General features: G+C 44.5%; 1 protein-coding gene across 2 annotated transcripts in view; it reads right to left on the reverse strand.

Moving 5' to 3' along the window:
• Positions 1-3,198, reverse strand: part of Parp11 (poly(ADP-ribose) polymerase family member 11) — a 37,233-nt gene extending 34,035 nt beyond the window's left edge. For both annotated transcript variants that reach the window (XM_032905611.1, XM_032905610.1), the window contains exon 1: positions 3,011-3,198. The gene's annotated coding sequence lies outside the window, so the exon portion shown is untranslated. The remainder of the gene's footprint in view (positions 1-3,010) is intronic.
• Between the last annotated feature and the right edge of the window lie 16,255 nt (positions 3,199-19,453).

Raw genomic sequence — 19,453 nt, forward strand, 5'->3', positions numbered from 1 at the left:
GGCCCTGCAGACAAAGCAGGGGCTAACACAGAAAGCTGATTGCACCACGGATCAACATGGAGCAGAGAGAGGACCATGAAGAAACCTATGCTGGATGAGCCTGGGAAAACAGTTTGCTAACTCAGAGTATTCTAACAGGATGAGTCAATAAACAGAAATGACTTTTGGAAGAATTTAACAAGTTCTATAAAGACGATGTCAGTGTAATAAAGAGTGTGTACTCTTGGGGTTTGAATGGCCCTCATAGGCTCAGAGAGTAGCACTATTAGGAGGTGTGGCCTTGTTAGAGTAGGTGTGGCTTTGTGGGAGGAAGTATGTCACTGGGGGTGGGCTTTGAGGTCTCAGATGCTCAAGCCAGGCCCAGTGCATCTCTCTCTTCTGCTGGCTGCCAACCTGGATGTAGACTTTCAGCTCCTTCTCCAGCACCATGTCTGCCTTTGTACTGGCACGTTTTCTACCATGATAATAATGGACTAAAGTTCCATAAGCCAGAACCAATTAAATACTTTCCTTCATAAGAGTTGCCATGGTTCTGATGTCTCTTCACAGCAATAAAACCCTAACTAATTCTTAAACAAATGTCTGTTACTTTTCAGTTCTATGTACCTATGTTTTATATATACCAAAACTTTTTGATGATATATACATATATATACATACATATATATATATATATATATATATATAAAACTACAAGAGACAACTAGACAAAATCATTTAAAGAAACCTTCTTTCAGAACAAAAAGAATTTGATCAGGAAGTGAATGCTGTCTGTACTGATTTTTAAAGTACACAGTGCTTAGAGTTTGCTTTACTTTTCTACTTGGATTTTAAATCTTCCCAGATGTTCATGGCTTAGGATGTCAATTTTATTCCCTGGGCAAAGCTAGACAAGTCTCCCAGATGCCCCTTCTCTCAAAAGAAAAATCACAAATTATTAGTGAAACCCATGAATGTGAAGTTTATTTAAAAAAATAAATGAAATAAAATCAAAATTAAGCTGTCGTGGCTGGAGATGGTTCCATGCTTGAGAAAACGGCTGCTCCTCCAGAGGACCAGGGTTTGATTCCCACCACCCACATGGCAGCTCACTCCAGTTCCAGGGAATTTAATGCCCTCTTCTGGCATCTGAGGGCACTGCATGAGTGTGGTACACAAACATACAGGTGATCAAAACAGCCATAAACATATAATGAAATATTTTTTTCAAACACTAAGCTATGTTTATTGACAACATACTGGTACTCACAGGAAAAGAAAGGGGAAACAAACAACTAAACCCAAAACCAAAACAAACCAGTACAGGCAGATAAAACAAAATAGCACTCAGCCACATGAGGATGGCACAGAGGACAAAGAACACAAGGCTGTGTGCTCACTATAATTAACAAAAGTCATCTTGCTTAGCAAAACTTAGTCTTACTCATGATTTCACAGAGGAGTGGGTTCCCCCTCCCCTTTCTTTTCAAGAAAATGGTTTTATAACAAACCAAATACATGAGATGTTCACTAGATCCTTTGTAATTCCCACCAGGGTCTAAATGGCCCAATAGTACTGATATAAGTGTGACCCCGAAGCAAAGACGAACAGGGTGAGCAGAGACCTCCTAGTGCATTATTCCTGTGCCAGTCACTGTCAAGAGTTCAACAAGCATGCGTCATGCAACAGGACCTGTTCTCTAGTTGAATATACTACACTAAACAAAACATATTCATATAGAAACAATTCAGAGGATTTGAAATATATGACCTTGAAGATAATATATACACTGCTGATGCTTGTTTGTTGTGGGGAAATCAATAGAAAGGGGATGCTGGTGAAAGCCAACCATCCATATATACACATACAGAGATGGATACTGACATGAAATGAAGATACTTAATAGATAACAGTGAGTAGAGTATGTGTATGAACTATATGTATGAACTATAAGCTATAAGCAAGTCTTATCCCAATGCTAAACATCTTGCTAAAAATCACATCCAACCTTGTACTTTCCTCTGCCCCAATCTGATTACAATATTAGTGTACAAATCAAAAATATCTGGTGACTGTCAAGGTGGAATGCAATGGAAAAAGAACCACAATGTGGACCCAATCCCAATCTACAGGCTCATTTCTAACCAAGTACAAACTTTTAGAAATGGGGGAATTAACTGATACAGTTAACTCGAAATACATATAAGTAGGAAGTAGATTACTAGTTTTGTGAGGAGGAGCAAACGGGTTATTTCAAGTATTGACTTAGAGGGTTATTGAAGTCAAGTCAAGGGTTAGCTCAGCTTCTGAGTCTGTTTCACAAATTAAGTCCACAAACTTCTTGAAATGCAATTCTGCCCGTCAACTCCGAAGTTTTAACTTCAGTGTACATTTTGCTCACTACTACATTTCCATAACAAGATCTGAATATTCTTGACAAATCTCAATCCTCATTCGAGGTGGGTTGGAGTTTGAATGAATGCATGAATGAACGAATGAATGAAGACATAATAATAATAATAATAAAAAAGCCTGCAGACATAAGACCTACTGAAAACAAAGGATTCCAGATCATTGTTCTAACCACGGAAAGAAAACATTTAAGAACGTCATCCCCTGAAACTCATAAAGAGGATCCTCAAAGCCCTGTAGCTCCAAAAAGAAGAAGGAACAAAGAGGACGCGGGGATCGAAAGGAATTAGCAGGTTCGAAAGCCAGTAACTTCAACTGGAAAGCAAAATACAAAATACAAAATATAAAATAATGAGGAAAAAAAACGAAGACGGAGAAGCCCCCGGAAGTAAAATCAACAATAAATAAAGCAATAGCGTGGAAGAGGCCATCGAACGCTCCCATGGCTCAAAATTGACAGCCTGAGGCCCGCGGTAGGCCCCGCGACCCGGGACACCCACGACCCCGGAACGCAAACCCTGAGCCTGAGGCACCGCGGGGGCGAGTTCCCGGGAACGCCTCCCGCCCTTCTCAGGCAACCCCGCCCACTGGGCCCGCCCCGTCCCGCCGGCTACTCACCGGATTCGCTTCCCACATAACGGTGCGAAATCGAGCGGAGAGAGCCTGGGGGAGGGGCTAGCCGTGGGGTCGGTATGGTGGGCTTTTTCCGAGGGTCCCCGGGAGCGAAAGGACGGAAAGGCACCCTTTACGGAAGCCTTCCTTCTCCCCCTCCCCGTCACAAGCTGGCGTCTTCGGACCATCGAACCTCCCGACTTCCGCCTGGATCCAGCCAATCATTGGTGGTCCCGCCCACCACAAAATCGCCCCGCCCCTACGGCGCCCCAGGAACTTCCGCGCAAGTCGTCGCGGGAGGGCCTTTACCTGTATGATAAAGCTATTTAAAGCCAGCCATCCTTCCCACTATGTGATCCTCGAGCTTGGCAGGTTGCATTTCCTCCATGCAGAACCCACGTTTATTAAGATCTCCTTATACTGAGTCTAGTGGCCAAGTACTAGGCCAGCTCGACTGACTACAATTGGGTTAAGCTTCCATACTCTTGTTTCCTTCTCCCTTGAATTGGACATGATGATAGTTCTACTTACGAGTGTAAATGAGCTTGCTGAAAACAAGTACCAGGTGTTTGCAATCTAGAAAACAAAATTTGAGCTATTGACCATGCGTCACTGGGCTTGGAACTCAACACTGTTGTCTCTGTCCTTGTGGATTTTAGAATCAAGAGAGCAAAAAGTAGTTTGGAAACGCAAGAACACATAACGTGAAATTTTAGACAGCATAGCAAATATGGAGGTCTCCAAGCACGTTTACCTAGAATGCTTTGAAAGTTAAGGCCACAAATAGGTCAAATATTCTTAAAGACAAAGAAGTAGTGAGAGATTGTAGGTGTATTTAAAAAAAAAAAAAAGGCCAAAGAATACCCACGGATTTAGAACCTGATATTTTTCTTTTTTATGTTTTAATACGACCTTTTTCGCTCCCATATGTGTGTCTATTTCTTTAGACTGATAGTGTTCCATAGTTTGCATGGAACACATACCTGAAGAAATCTACTGTAATAGACACAAGTTACTATGTAACAAAGGTTACTCTAAATAATCACTATTTTTGTTCAGACATTTATTCATTAACCTCTTTAGAACTAATTCTTAGAAATGATACTGTTCAATAAGAAACTAAAGAAAAAATGTTGCCATATGGTTAATCAGTTGCCCAAATATATACTACATAGCATAATTAGTTTTAACTTACTACTTTGAAGTGTGTTTGCTAAATTTGCATGCACATGCATATATGTGTATTTCTGAACATTCTTACCTGTCTCTAATCACCTGCTTGTTCCTATGCTATTATAATATATAGATTCCCAGTATACTCGCTCTTTCATAAGGAACATCTCCTAATTTTCTTTTTCAGTTTTTTTTTTTTAAACAATGAGTTCTCATCCAGCAAACAGTTCTTCCTGTGTACAGCTCATGTGTCGGGAGTTGGGGTGGTCTGGGTTTTTGAACCCAGACCCTCACATATGCCAAACAATGTTCAACCACTGGGTTATGCCTCTACTGCCTAAAACTCTGGTATCTTTAAATACCTTAAAGATATTTTTACAACAATCCATAAGTGTTTGTTTTGGATATATTATAGCTTTTTTTTTCAAGTGAAATAGTTTTCATTAATTCAGGAAAGCTGTTGGCTTTTATAAATGTACCATGTCAAACTACCCTGATGACTCTAAGGTTTAAGGAAATGTGGTCTAACCCCTAACCCACAGAAGATTTTTGTCCTAACTTCCATAGTTAACTTGCCTTGTAGAGACCTACTTGGCCTTCGAAGAAGACTAATCCCAAAGCTGCTTCAATTGCTACTGCTCCCTTCCCAAGGCTAGCACCATCCTGATACTACAGCTTATTCAAAGTAATCAGGATCTGTTTGTGTAGCTCAACGTCACTTCAAACTTGCCCTCCCTCAAAGGCTGAGATTACAGTCATATGCCATCATACCCAGTATAAATTATAACAATAGGTAAAAGGTAAGTCGAACTAAGAAAGTCTTATAAAACTAATACACTATGACAAGTACAGTTAATTTCAGGAATGTGAGGGCAGATAGGAGATTAGTAAATCTCTTCATATCATTCGTTATATTGATGGCCCAGTTGGAAGCAGATAGAACAATGAACTAGAAGAAGCAACTGATAGAATTTAATAGCCTTTCATGTACTAAACTAGGGACAGAAAGAAACTGATTTATAAATAATAATGTGTTTAAGACATACATTAATTTTCCGAGGTTTTAGAATATGATCTTATTTGCAGGCAACAAACATTATTCTATGAATAAAACTCACAGATTGGCTCTCTTCCTCACTGGACCTGCCTGAGCCCTTTCAGGTATTTGGAGTCATGAGTTAGGAAGACTTGCATCTCACTTTGCTGAAGAATGAAATGAATCTTAGAGTCTCTAAAATATTCCAGTGGAGAATGACTTCATTACTGCCTCCCAGTTTCAGGGGAGGGGGTTGCTAATCATTGGGGTTCAACCTGTCACGGCTTTCTGAGAAACCACCTTCCATGTGAAATGTGTGCAGTTTCCTTCTTAGGTAATAGCACGACACCCAGCAGGGGTCACCTCTCTGTTTCAGTGGACTGTGGACCCAGAGCCAGAGCTCTGACAACCATGTGCGCTGATCACATGGTCCTAAGGAAGACTAGACTGTTTTTTCTACCTCTCAGGTTCCAGTGTTTGTAGAGATTTCATAACCAACCTTCTAACCCAACCTGGGGATTACTGGGTGATTGGAAGATGTTTTAGGTCTTTGAATGCCTGGGGGGAGGGTTGGAGGAAATGCAGAATGGAAACCAATAGATCAGAGGTAAAGAAGAGGGAAGAAACCCCACCACTAGGGAACCTGAAAATTACCAGATGCACTGACGAATGTGCAGGCTCCGATTGAAGTTATGGGGGTGGGGGATACATTTCTCCTAAGCCAATAAGAAGAAAAGAGAGCCAAGCAAACGCTAGGATACAGGATGCAACATTGCATATTATTTTAATATTATTGCCATAATTTTCAGTTCTTTCATTTCCCTGCCCCCTCCCTCCCTCCCTCTCTTCCTTTCCTTTTTTCCAGGTATTAGGCATCACTGTCTTCCCTTGCCTCCCACCTAAGTGAGCCTTCCTACCTTTAAATCCCAGAATGCCTTTTAATTTGATAGAATTAAAGAGAAAAACTAATCAGGCTATATAGGACTTCCATCCAATTGTTTAGTTCTCCAATGTTAACGCTGTAGCTTTAATACCACACATTAGCTGGATTTCGTTGCGATCATTTCCCACATGCCTGTAGCATACTTTGATTATATTCATGCCCATTCCCCTGTCTCACCCCCTTCCCCTGGTTGCTTTTCTAACTGCCACATTCGTGGCCAGAACTTGAGGGGCACCAGGAAAGGAGATGATGGACAGATTCTTGTATCAGAAAGGAGAGGGGCCTGGAAGAAGGCTCAAAGGGGGAGAGGAGGGGCCGACAGAAGAGCGAGGGAGTGCTGGAGAAAGCACATTTGCACCTACTGAATGTAAAGACCCAGCCGCTGTCTGAGAAGGAGCCAACAATGGGGCCAGGCCCCAGAGTCTGCCCTGCTGTTGAAGTCTGACAGTTAACAACCCCAACAGGAATTAAGAGGTGAAAGAAGCAGGTGAAACATTTGCAGAAGCCGAGATAAGCATTCCTGGGAAGGAATTCTCTTTAAAAAACATCAAAATGCAATCCCCACAGATTTTAATTAGGAAACATGACAAGGAATTAAATTCGACCTTTAAAAAAAAAATGAAGTGCTAAGTAACTCCCCACACTCACTGGAAGGACTCTATTGAAAATACCAGTGATTATTAGCCTTAGCTGCTGGGGGAAATTATCCAAGCACAAAGATGGACATCAGCATTCAGCTCACAGCAGCCGGCAAAAGCAGCAGCTGAGATGTGTGTCTATCCTAATTAGAGGATGCAGCGCTCTGAAAAGAGCCCGGAGCCGCCCCATTCCCATTCCCGGCTGGGGCTTTCCTTCCAGGAACAGCACATTCAGGTTTTGGTCATCGCGACCACATCGTGGGATCTTTTTTGGACTTTAAAGACCGGAGCAGAGATAGCAGGAGGGACTCAGGAAAGGGTGCCTGAGGCTTTGATATGGAAAACAGGAAGCTTGCAAACACAAAGCTAGCCTGAGAGGGCATCTAGGAAAGCATGCGAGAAGGTGAGGGAAAGAAAGCTTTGGAGTAGAGAGGAGAAGAGCAGGTGGAGGCTGGATTGCCCACACTTAGTCCACTCCAGGTCTCTGGGTCCAGCTTGTTCCTTAGCACACCCAGGGACATCAAGGGATTGCAGTCAATTATCTAGTTTGAGTTACTCCTCAATTCTTCATTCTCCAAATATTTATGGGGTGCCTTCCATGTCTGAGGTTCTCTCTCTCTCTCTCTCTCTCTCTCTCTCTCTCTCTCTCTCTCTCTCTCTCTCTCTCTCTCTGTCATAGGTCAGTAAGCACTAAAAAACACAAACAAACAAAAACCCCTACCTTTGTGCTACTTACATCCGAGGCTTCGGAAGGCCTCGAGATGGAGCGAAGAGGAAGCTGACAACATGTGTGATAAATAAGTGCGTTACAGAGTTCGGGGTAAATAGCATTCTGAGGACCCAGGATAGGCCTGGGAAAGGGAACATTTGGGAACAGCTCAGAGGAGATAGGAGTGAACAGTTCATAGAGATCTTAACGATGTGTTCAAGCAGAGGAGGCAGTCAATGCAAAACTCCTACATAGCAACAATACAGAGAGAGAGAGAGAGAGAGAGAGAGAGAGAGAGAGAGAGAGAGAGAGAAGAACTTTGGGAGTAGTGTGTGTGTATCCATGAATTTATAGATGTATATATGTGTAAGGACCAACGGTCTCATGAAATAGCACCTATTCTTCTTGCAAGGAAACCAAGGTACAGAAAAGTTATTGTGCTCAATGGAAAGGAAGCTTAACCTTGGTACTTCACTCTAGAGCCCCAAACTCTCATTGCTCCCTTACACGATCTCTCCGTGTGGTTTTAAGCCACCCTCTTCTAACTATTCAACCCCAAATGGATTCGGGTATCCTCCCAAGAACGACATATGCATTTCTTTCTCAAAAACAAAAACAAAAAAAAACCCTGTCACTTGCTGTGGCATTGCCTGTGACCCTTACCCTAGCTCTTTGCTCCTCTTCCTGACTCTCAGCTCCAGAGGCACTCTTTCTTGGTAGCTAATCCTTGGTGGCCAAGGCCTCTGCTTGCCAAGTCAAGCACACGTCTGAGGGAGGAGTTTTGGCCTCCCCCCACCACCAGTCAATGGGATTGGAAGGGGTGCCTCTGTTGGTTAATAATGCCATCAGGTCAGAGGCAAGAAAGCATGACCTGCATTTAAAGCTGTATTTTTCCGTTACCCCTACTACAAAGGATACCACATGGGGAGGGGTGTGGTGCCCCCACCCCAGTCCTGGCTTACAGTGTTCTTTTACCTTTTCTCTCAAGGCTGGGTACCTTCACACTGGAAGTTAGTGAACTGAGCACTGTGAACTGAGCATGTTTTAGGGCGAGTGAATTATCCATCAGTAACTCTGAACGGTTACTTTTTAAAAGCTAGAATCTTTTTTTTCTCCTCCCATTTGTCTTCCCTCTGGCTCCCTTCTTCCTTCCCAGGGCTTTCAGGGGTCCAGAGCCTCTCTGAAAGCTCTGAACGCTGCCCACTATTCCTAGATCCCAGGATGCCCATAGTTAAACTGTGTTGACTGGCGTTGGTAGCGCTGTGCCACTGGGTGGGGGCAGGGGTTTTCTTCATTACACTTTCAGTTCCCATTTTGTTAGGAAAAAACCTCTCACCTTTCATGTTTAAATAAGCCTGTCTCTTAGGACACAAAAGGCCACATTGGCCTCCTGCTTTGAAGCCCTTTCTTGCTTGTGACTTGCTGCTTCAGGGAAAAGGGAGGAAGGGATGGGGATGCGTCGTGTTTGAACAAAAAGTGTCAGAAGCCTCCAGCAATTCTGGCTTGCCCAACCACGTGATATCAGGCCAACCCAATCCTACTTTGAAATGAATGCTTGCGTCTTGGTGGTCGTCAAGATGGCTGGCAACTCCTGAAGTCTGTAGTAAGAGACAATCAGATGTAAGGCTCATCCTTACCAAGGCTCCCACAGGTTGGCAAATGTTCTTATCTCTGTTTTTGAGTTTTCCCACAGACAGAAGACTCAAATGTTCCCACACAAATGGCTTACAAAGGCACAAGCCACCCAAACAAAATGGAAGACAGGAAGCTGCAGGAACGCCTGGACTGAGACCAACTTCCATTGGTGCCAAGGAACTGACCTGGAAACTCTCACCCACCACCCGCTGGACCCTTTGGGACAGATCACCATACTATACCTCATGGATCGCCCCAAGTCACAGAGAAAGGATCTCGGAAGTCACCCCTTGCCCCACCTATGTGCAAGATTTGGCATAACTCCTAATATATTATTTTTAATAGACGATTCTTGATATTATTCCAGACCCTGACTAAGACCAGCACTGCAATAGAAACGCATATGATACTGTATTCCCCAAAGCCCAATAAAGCAAATATGATTTGGAATAGTTTGGCATGGCATTGAACGAGACCCACCTGGCAACCAGTTCTCACAAAGCGCTGTGCTGAGGGGAAAACCCGAACCCTCAGCCTCTGCTAGAGCATTGCATGCAGCTTACGGTCTGCTCCTTGCATCGGCACCAGTCTTGCCCTGCAGGGTGATGTCTGAGCTCTTCCAAAGGCCTGTAGTCACATTTTCTCTGAACATTTTCTAGTCACACTGTTCATGTCTGAACATGCCAGGGGTTCTAAGAAAGCGAAACTAAAAGGAAAAAAAAATCCACTATGATCTCGCACATTGAGTGCTTTCCTTTTCATTCTTCTGAAGGATGTTTCCCACGGCTCTAGTTATCTGGTCTTCTACTCAGAGTGAGGACAGAAAACGTCCATGCTTGAAAAATGATGTTGTATAAATCTTGCCTAGATGGCTTGGGGCATACAATATTTGACTTGGAGTTTCTTCGAATCTGTCTTTTCTGGGTACAGAATGGGTGGTCTCTTTTCCTCTGCGACTGGAAGTCTTGCTTATTTCCAACACAAGATGGCGCTGTTACACAGGCGACGGTTTTCCTGATAAGCGGACGAAGAGACCAAGCCGCAGGCACAAACTTTCTAATAAGCCAGAGAGTTCCTGTGGTTTTTTAGATGGACAAGCTAGCTTTTGTGAAGGCCATTTCTAAAGGACTCTGCTGTCCATATTGCTTTAGCCAGGACGGTGGGAATTGTAGTTCTAATGTGTACTTAAAAGTAAAAGTTTAACAACTTGAACTAGAAGTCCCTTAAAACAATCTGTCAAAATCAGAGGTAGGTGGTCAGGAACATTTGCTGGGTCACTGTGATCAAAGGTGATGAGTCTTATATTCTGATATAGGATGTCTCTCAACCACTTCATGCCAATGTAGACTGGGGTAGTAAGATTGCTTCGATGTACAATGGAGTCATTTGGAGGTTCTCTGATAGACAGTTCACTGTTGGATCTATAATCACCAACCAAGCTCTGATATCTTAACATCTAGGGACAAAGCTGGGATTTTAAAGGAATTCGCCAGGCCTCAGTTTCCCTCCCTGATTCTACATGAATCTCCACATTACAACCCCGCCCCCCCAATCTGTTTAAACTCTTTCAGATGCTAGAACTGCCCACTCAGAGAAGCAAGTAGCCTTCTGAGTTTCTAGATGTTTCCAAGAGCTTGAATGTTCTTTCTTAGAGCCAAAGTGTGTCTGCTTTACCATTAAAATGTTACAATCTTGTCAACAGTGGTATGTCTTGCTGTGTTTCTATGATTGGGGCCAAAATATGATTAACTTTCATGATTTCTCTTTGGAACTGTTGGTCAACTAAGACTCCTATGTCATTCATGTGACAAGAACTGTTCCCATTGTTGTATATGAAATCCTGTGTGTGTGTGTGTGTGTGTTTGCATTTATGCAGGTGTGTGCACATATGTGTGTGCTTGTGCATGGATGTGCTATGTGTGTGCTATGTTTATGCATGTGTGTGTGCATGCATGCATGTGTGTGTGAGAGAGAGATGTAGGTTATATGTAAGTGTACATGTGCATGTGTGTGCATGTACACATATGCGTGTGTGTGTGTGTGTGTGTGTGTGTGTGTGTGTGGGGCCAGGGGTCGATACTGGGTGTATTTGAGACAGGGTTTCTTATTAAACCTGGAGTTCACAGATTCAGCTAGGCTGGCCAGTAAGAGACAGTCACCCTGTTCAGCCTCTGAGGGCTCGAGTTACAGACCTGTGCCACAGCATTCAACTTTTACAGGAGCTGGGGATCCACACTCAGAGACTCATGCTTGCACAGTAAGCTCTCGTCTCACTCAGTCGCTTCGAAACCCATACAATTCATTCCAAAAACCAAAATACAAGCGTTAAACCTGATGTCGTCATAAGGTTTTAAGTTGGGCGACTTACTGAGAACTGTGTAGTACTGGGTCGGCTACGAGATATTCTGGCATGCAAAAGTCTGTTCTTTCCCTCTTTCCCTCACACGCCTGCCCTGTTTGTGAACTTGAACAAAAGACTTAATTCCCTCAATCTTTCTCTAAAATGGAGAGAGATATTATTGCTACCTTCTCGGTAGGTGGGTTACAAGTGCTATGTGATAATTAATTAGGAAAAGTCTATTTCCCACAATTCATAGCACCTAGTAAGCGATCGATAACCATTTGTTACTGATACTGGTTATCCGCTTAGCCCTCACGCCGGTTGTTCTCTTTTGTGACACAAGGAAATCTGACGACTATCTTCTCTAAGACAAAAAGAATATATTCTCCTGAAAGCGTAAGAGAACTCACGCCCCCACCAGTGTCTCTTCGGGCTGCTCCACACGCTAATCAGCCCTCTGCAGGTGTAAGGGCCAGCCCAGCCTCGCCTGTCCTCCTGGCCAGCCGCCAGTTCCTGTCTTATCACACTGCAATTACGAGGGGTCTCGCCAAAGGCCAGGCTGAAAGCAAGGATAGTTTTGATGTCTCTTCTCTCTACCAATCTAATATCCCTATCAAAAAAGGAATAAATGAAGACATGTTTTGTTTCAAAGATTTGGGGTTGGCTCGGAGCGATCTCTGCTTTTCTAAAGACGTACAAAGAGTCTACTTACTAGTCTGTTCAGTTGATGGGTTAAAAGTGGTGAAATTGTGGGTTATTTCCCCTTCGTTTCTATTATTATAATAATGTTTGTGGAGTAAATAGCTTTTTAAAATTCTGTTCTAGAATTCTGCCAGGAGTAATTGTCGGGCTGACTGGCTTATAGTTTTTGTAATATGCCCCTTCCCCCCATTTGAAAACGGGGACAACTTTGTCCTTCTCTTGTCTGCTAACAGTCCCCCCATTCTCCATGCTTTTTCAAAGGTTATTGACAATGGTTCTGGGAGTCCTTTGAACAACCTGGGACGTGATTTGTCTAAGTCTGGAGATTTGAATTTATTAAGGGGGGTGAAAAGCGCGCCACACTGGTTTCCAGCCCTGGCTTTGCCATTCGCTAGCCCGGAGAGCACAGGCAGCTTTTGATTTTGTTTTAGTCTGATTTGGCCCCATCTGTGAAATAAGGCTCTTGGAGCGGATGAAGTTGAAGGTCACATGAAGGTCTAATGACTTCTGTGTCCTAAGTCAGCAAACATTTCCCTACTTACTTTTCTTACTTCTCTTGGCTCTCGATTGTTCTCTCAATAGAATTTTTTCCCTCTCCTCTTTTATTCTGACCACCCGTTATTTTACGGTCATTTGTTTATTTATTCTGTATGTGTTTGTGTGTATGCTAACATGCCACACAGCAAGGCTGTGGAGGTCAGGTGACGACTTGTGCAAGTCCATCTTTCCTTCTGCCATGCGGGTCCAGGGATTGAACTTAGATTGTCAGGCTTGGTGGCAAGCTCCTGCCAATCCACCTTGACAACCCTGTACACCATTTGACCGAGAATCCAGAAAGCTTACTGCGGCAGCCAGGGACCATATAATTTGGACACCATGGCCATCACAATTGTATCTTCTATTACTCTGGAGGACAAAACCCTGCAACCTGAATCACTCCCTGAACATGTGTGTCCTATGCACGGTACTCTGGGCCTTTGGCTAAGGTCAGCTCCCTAAGGTGTCCTATCTCAGCAGCTGTGTCTCTCAGACAGACACCAGCCCTGCGCTCAGACCGCACCGAGTTCCAATCCTCCTGTAGGAGGTGTAGACACCCTGAGCTGCAGCAGTCTCCTTACCCCACATCTCCGTGTTCCAAGAACATCCCTGATAACTCATCACAATACCTTGTGCCAGCCGGGTGTGGATGCTCGATGGGATTTCCCCCTTATGGATTCACATGTCTGAGACCTGTCCTTCCGCCTACTCAGAGATGATCAGTTTTCTGTGTGACACTCAGGGAGTTCCTGGAGGAAGATGGCATGAATTTGAAGGCACTATTGGCATTTTGCCTCCTAATCGGAATGTCAGAGTAATTAACGCAAAAAAGTGTTTGTATTTTTCAGCTTAGGGTTCATAGGAAGTAGAGCCATTGCAAGATGAGTTAACTCTAAAAAACAAATCTGTTTTACTTGAAGGCAAGGCAAAGATTTTAGTAAATAAGGGAAAACAAAGACCCTGTGAGGGGGACCCGAGAAGAGTTCCAGAATAGTCAGAAATATGAACAGGTTCAGGACTGAGTCTAACTCACTGGGAGTTCACCTAGCTTACCCTTCCTGTGGGGTCAAAGCAGCTTGATGGGTGATCTTCTCCCCACCCTCCCCCTGCTTCTCAGAGCTGGGCATCAAACTCTTACGCACATGAAGCAGGCACTCTCTCCACTGTGCCAAATACCTAACGTCAGACGTAGCTTCAATCTGCAGATCGAAGGCCAAACGTGTTTTATTTAGTGAGTAGCGTTTTAGTTGGTTATTTATATTTTATTTAGGGAGTGGCGTTTTGGTTAGTTGATCGGGGTCTCTCCTGCATCTCAGTCTTCCCATGAATTCGTTGTGTAGCCAAGGATGCCCTTGTACTTGTGACCCTCCTACCTCTCTAGTGCTGGGATTATAGGCGTGTGCTGTCACTACCGGTTTTATCCAGTGCTCAGATCTAACCAAGGCCTTGGGTATTCTGAAGCAGCAATCTATGACACGAGCTATATCCCTAACCCCTACTTACATTTACTAAGGAGGAGAAATGACTTTCCAGTGTCCTATATTATATACCGTGTATAACTCTCAACCAACATGGGAAGTATAAATATATTAATGCACAAAACGGGGGAAATTACCACTGCCTCCACAATATTCATCAAGTTATAACTTACAAGTCTGCTTTTTTTTTCTAATTTAAAATTTTTTTGAGTGTTTTGCAGGCGCACAGGCTTGCATGTGCATCAGGTGTGCGTGTGGTGTTTGAGAAGTTCAGAAGATCCTGGACCTCTTGGAACTGGACTTACAGGTGATTGTACGCTACCTTGCAGGTGCTGGGGAACAAACCTGGGTACTCTGCAAGCGGAACAAGCACTCTCAAAAGCCGAGTCATCTCTCAGCCCTTGTAAGTACTCTGAACAGATCACTTAGGTTCCCGCCACTGCTGTAATTTTACATGGGAAGTGACAGTCAGTAAAACTTCAGCACGGTGGGTGATGGGGTAAAGCTGGTCGTGATGCTCAGTGGCAGGGTGCTTGTCTGACTGACTGGGTGAGGCCCTGAGTCCAGCTCCCAGAACCAGAAAAAGAAAATCCTCAAGCATAAAAAAATAAAGTCTTTCAAAAACTTCAACTACAGGGGGCTAGAGAGAGAAGGCTCAGTGGTAAGGACAGTTGCTGATCCTGCTGAGAGCCCTAGTTTGATTTGCAGCATCTGTGCTGTGCCTTACAACCCTCTGTAACTCAGTTTCAGGGACTCTAATGTCCTATATGGAGGCAAAACAACCATACGCATAAAATAATATTTTTTAATTCACCTACGAAAACCAAAACAAAGCAAAATTGTAAAAATTCACAGACCTTGACACAAGACGTTGGCAGTGTTAGGGAAGAGACAGGTAAGCAGGTCACACATTCGTGGAGGCTTCTGCATCCTTTATGACGGGGGCTGGCTGCCACTAAATGTAAGAGAAGATGATTTGTTACTTCGAGGTGTGTCCTACCCAGCTTCTTTTGATTCCAGGAACTGCCATCCGCGTACAAGAATAGAGAACAGACACAGGAATAGCCTTCAAGGCTCGTCTCCGGCGACCCACAGCACCAGCAGCTGAGGACCAAGTGCTCAGATACACAGACTTGTGGAGGACATTGCCTACTCAGCCATATAGCAGCAGAGCTATTGAGAGGCTACGGAACCTTCAAGGGGTGGCCTAGGAAGAGGTGTTTAGATCCAAGGGGTGGAGGGGGGTTGGGGCTGATCCCTTGAGGGAGGTCGTGGAGCCCCAACCGTGAAGTCTGGCTCGATAGCCATCAACTGGGGTTTTATTCCGTTACATGTTCTTCCACAGTGTGTCGTCGCAGGTCCAAAGCACCAAGGAAACCATCAGGAACCAGCATCCCCAGAACTGTGAGTCCCAAACGAACCTCCTTCCTCCTGAGTTCATTCTCTCAGGTGTCTGTGATAGCTGATAGTGACAGGAAGCTGAGCCGCTGCGGTCAAAACAAAACAGCCACCTCATTAAATCGCAGCAGACACTTTCATCTCCATAGCAACAGGCATTTGAGGAGTAGGATTCGGACTGAACCCAGTGCGGCTTTCCAGCTCTGGGTCTCCAGTCTATGACTTCTTCTAAGGCTTCATTTCTACATCTTAAAAAAATCTAGCTGATAAATACTTACTAATTTGTCTTAAGTAGTCAAAGGGATAAGCCAGGCCAAGCATGTGGGTTGACGACTGGCACAAGCCAGGGGTTGAACAATATCGTTTTTATGACATGAAGCGATCTTTTCCCTAAGTGAATGTCTGATTTTTAAAATTCCATTTCCTAAACTTTAAGCATGAATCAATACATCTACAAATAAGTAAGCAGGCGGCAGGCACCGCTAGAACGAACAAGTACATAATGGAGAGATGGGAAAGACAGAAAAAACCTACGTGTACTGTGGAGAGAGGCAGAATGGAAGCCGATACAGGGTGTAACAGCAGTGAGAACCGGGCTAATGTGAGTGACCCGCACTGTCATCTAAGGCCATGGTGATGTCTGGATCTGTGCTGCCATCAAGGACCATGTCTGGGGCTGAGGTCCAGGGTCTGGGTTGATGTCATCTTACCACTGGAGGCCATGTAGATGTCGTGGTTTGCACTGGCGCCCGCAGCTGTTTTAAACTCCCTTGGCATTGCTACTGCTGGAGTCTGTAGTGACGTGGGTGGCCCATGCTGCCACCCGAGGCCGTGTCAGTAATGTCCAAGTCTGTGCTGTTGCTGAGGGCCAAGTGTGAATCCAGGGTCCTGGTGCAACCTGGGTCTGTGCTGATGTCCATAGTTTTTGCCGTCACTGATGGCCATGTGGACATCCCTGGTTTCCACTGCAGCCTGACGCCATTTTGCTGTCATGTGGGCTACACTGCCCCAGGGAGACATATTGATGTGAGTAGCCCGTGCTGCCACTTGAGGTCATGGTGATGCCAGAGGGTCTTCTCTGGATCTGTCGTCCGACTGCAGCCAGGGGCCGTGTTCATGGTCTGCCGTGTAGCCAGAAACCGCGTGGAAGTTCATGATCCACGCTTCCACTGATCGTAAAGAGCAAGGAAGCTACTCTTGCAGATATGTGTGGTTAAGAAAGAGGAACATGGAAGGCTTCTGTGACAGCCTTCTACCCCTCCACCCCCTACCCCAAAATAGCAGCCTAAACAGGAAGCCATCAAAGGGAACTATTAAAAAGTGTGATAAGGTTGCTCTTATCCTTATCGGAGGTGGGATAACGAACTGAGCTCTCCACAATTGATGGCTTCTTGAGTGTAAGGAGAGGAAGGATTCAATTCTATTTAAGGGGATGACCAGAGAGTTTGACCATTGCTCGAGAGAATATCTACATAACACAAACTTGTTTTTTGTTGTTGTTGTTTTAATTTTTCTTTTGTTTTATTTGGGGGGGAAGAGGTCACAGGGGTCAGGACAGATACAGAAGGGCTAGAAAATGAGCATGATGAGGTACATGATGGGAAATCCCCAAAGAATCAATACAACTATATGTTTTTTAAAAATGAAAGTTTTCTCCTTTACCCCCCACCCCCCAGAGTTAAAAACAAAACAAACAAACACAAAACACGCTGCTGGGATTGTAGCTCTGAGGACTTCATAGACCTTGTCTAAGGCTATACAGGAAATCAACAGTAGGAAAGTAAGATGAAGGATGCTGTGCGTAAAGATTTGGCCTCTGAGGGTTCAAACAGGTTTTTATTTGGTGGATCCAAGGAAATGTTTCAGAGCCCATGGCACAGTGACCTGTTACTCCCCAGTACATCAGGCTATCCCTAAAGTCATCAACGCCAGGAGACTCAAGTATCTCACACCAACTGGACCCATGCCATGCCGCCTCGAGTCTCAGAGAAACACATGCATCCAGACGTCGTGGACCTCAGAAGAATTCCTAAGAAGCAAAGGTCACAAAGAAGATTTGATGGTGGCATTCTGCGTCGGTGTCTCCTAAGGCACAGGAAGCACCCACCCCGGCAGATGGGGGCGTGTGAGGGGGCGTTTAAGAGACAATGTCTCAGCTTCCCATACCTCACTGTACAAAGTCAACTGAGCAAACGAAAGTTCTAGAAACATCCCTTGTCCTGCCACACGGAGCTTACAGTGGTGCTTCAAGGAAAAGCTGGACAGAAGACCCAAGAAAGAACAGGTTCGTGGCTTCCCCCAAGCACTTGCCCATTCCTCTCTGTGGGTCCTTTTCCTGATGGCGTCCTGGACTTCCGTGGGATTATTTGCTTGTTTCTTAGGGTCACTGCGTGCTTCGCTTTCCTGTCCTGGGTACACAACTGAATCATGTGAGACCTTACACCCTCTTCCTGTCCTTCCTTCTTTCCCTCACATCTCAATCCCCTGGGATTGGGTGCCTGCCCCAAATCCTCCACTGCTCCTGCTCTCTACGAATCAGGGATCTTTCTCTAAATCTCATGATGGTTCTCAGCCTTACTCCCCACTAGGCCTCCCTGGGTAGTTGGCTTTTTACCCATGTTTTGTTTTTGGATATTTTTTAGCTTTAATTTTGATTTTATGTATACTACTTGAATGTGTGACTATGCAGCATGTATGTGCAGAGACCAGAAGAGGGCATCGGAATGTCTGGGACTGGAGTTACAGATGGCTGAGAGCCATCAGGTTGGTACTGGAAATTGAACCTGGGTTCCCTGTGAAAGGAGAAAGTGCTCTTAACCACTGAGCAATCTCTCCATGGGTGCTGGGATCTTCACTCCGATCCTCTGATAAAGCAGTAAGGGTTCTTCAGCCTCGAGCCACCTCTTTGCTCTCTGCTCATGGCTTTGTCCTTTGGGACACACTCTGCATCCTAGTCTTCACACAGGTACAGATGTTTTCACTGTTTTGTGGGACACAGAGGGGTAGGGACTCTTAAGTCCAATGCCTTATTTCTGTCTTTATTGCCTCTTTCACTCCTACATGTATGTGCTTGTAAGTGCACGTACACACACACACACATGCACGCACACAAGGTTGGGAGCATATTACTATGAGCAAATACCTGACAAAAGTAATATAAGGGTGCAAATTTTTATTTTGTCCAGTGGTTTCAGAGATTTCAGTTCCTCATGGCAGGAAGGGCGACTAGAAGCGTTGTGTCAGTGGGAACATGTGTGGGGACTTGTCCATTGAACTTCTCAGGGAAGAAAGTCAGAACCAGAAATATATAACATTAGAAGGCTCACCTCTAGTGGTCTACTTTTGCCAGTCAGGCCTCACCTTCTTCTTTTTATTTATTTGTGTTGTGTGTGTGTGTGTGTGTGTGTGTGTGTGTGTGTGTGTGTGTATGCAAGTCCACCTATATTAGTTTCTATGTATCAAGTTCATACAAGTGCCCATGGAAGTCAGAAGATGGTGTCATACCCCCTTGGTTCTGGGAACCAAGCCCACTTCATCTGTTAGAGCAGTAAGAGCTCTTCTTGACTGTGTCACCTTTCCAGTTCCCAGTGCCCCCTTCTATAAGCTCCACAGTCCTTAAAATACACTACAGCTGGTTTCTGAGCATGTAAAGCATAAGCCCGTTGAAAATGGTTCAGTTCAAGCTATTACATTCCACCCCTGACCCTCTGAGATTCACATGCATTTGGTAATTTTAAAATGCACATAATTCAACTTCAAGAGTGATAGATGTCTTCCCAGTTCCAGCCTCATTAAAAAGCCCAGAGGCTCTACTGAATGTGGCTTGAACATCCTCCAGAACAGTCCTTCCTGTCCAGAT

Source organism: Rattus rattus, chromosome 6 (assembly GCF_011064425.1).
Source record: "Rattus rattus isolate New Zealand chromosome 6, Rrattus_CSIRO_v1, whole genome shotgun sequence".
NCBI lineage: Eukaryota > Metazoa > Chordata > Mammalia > Rodentia > Muridae > Rattus > Rattus rattus.